Raw genomic sequence first — 1,239 nt, forward strand, 5'->3', positions numbered from 1 at the left:
GTAGAAGTTCTGACTTTTGTAATTCACGTTTTAGTTTTGAGTGGTTCTATGCTATTGATGATCGCTATTTATAGGGCTTTATGTTTGCTTTCATAACTCAAAAAGGAAACTCGTAAAAACAATGTCAATTTTTTAATAAATAAAATTGGATCTTGCTATTCCTCAATCCTTGTATGTTTTGATAGGTCTGAAAACTAACTAACTTTTATCTTATCTCTCTCTCTTTCCAAATTTAAAAGGAACGGATTAGATAAGATAATAGAAATTTTATATTCTGAACGGGATTTCTTAACAGTATTTGGCTAGAAAATAAATGGAACCGTGTGAGGGTGTTGCCTAGCTAAGCAACAAGCATAACATGGTTCAGGTAATCGTATCTAGTTTCATATGAAAGTTTGTTGCGCTATTTCTTCCGGCAAATCAAATACATTATTTTATAAAAATACAAAAATATTTTCACTAGGTTTACCGTTTAATTGGTCTTTTAATTGAAAAACGTTTCATAAATCATTTTTAGATTTTTGCTTTGTATATCAATTTGTGAAGTCTACAGCAACAATCCATGAATAATTTGCAACAACGACTGAGGCAGATGGAGACATGTAGAATGACTTTTATAATTCACGTTTTAGTTTTGAGTTTCTATGCTCATTGATGATCGCTAGGGCTTTAGAGCATGATTATCCCATGATCCTTAAGTAGGTTTCTTAATGATTATTTAATATTTTAAATATACTTAAATGGGGTTAAGAACTCTAATTAAGAAAATCTCATTTTGAGCGGTCCAATGGGAGTTTCTTAATTAGGGGTTCTTAAAAAAAATTAATTTGTTTTTAATAAAAAATTTATTTATTAAATAAAACATATTAAAAGATAACATTTAAAACATAGATTAAAAAAACATAAAAACAAAGATTAGTACAATAATCGAGAATAATTCGAAATAAAAAAATCCGAACTTGAATGGAAAAATTCTCAAAGGTAATGAATGGAAAAATTCTCAAACGTTGATCAAAATTTTCATCAAGTGATCCCTCAAAAGTGTTTTGAGAAAGAAAAAAACCCGAGATGAAATTTTTTTATAAAACTTGTTTACAAGTCGAAGGAAACTTGTTTATAAACTTGTTTTCAAAAAAGAACTTGAGAAAGAACTTGAGAGAAGATGTGTGATGAATGAAGAAGAGTGTTGTGTTGTGAATAAAAGTTTGGTATACAAAGTTTATATAGACAAAGACTACG

Source organism: Brassica oleracea, chromosome C8 (assembly GCF_000695525.1).
Source record: "Brassica oleracea var. oleracea cultivar TO1000 chromosome C8, BOL, whole genome shotgun sequence".
NCBI classification, from domain to species: Eukaryota; Viridiplantae; Streptophyta; class Magnoliopsida; order Brassicales; family Brassicaceae; genus Brassica; species Brassica oleracea.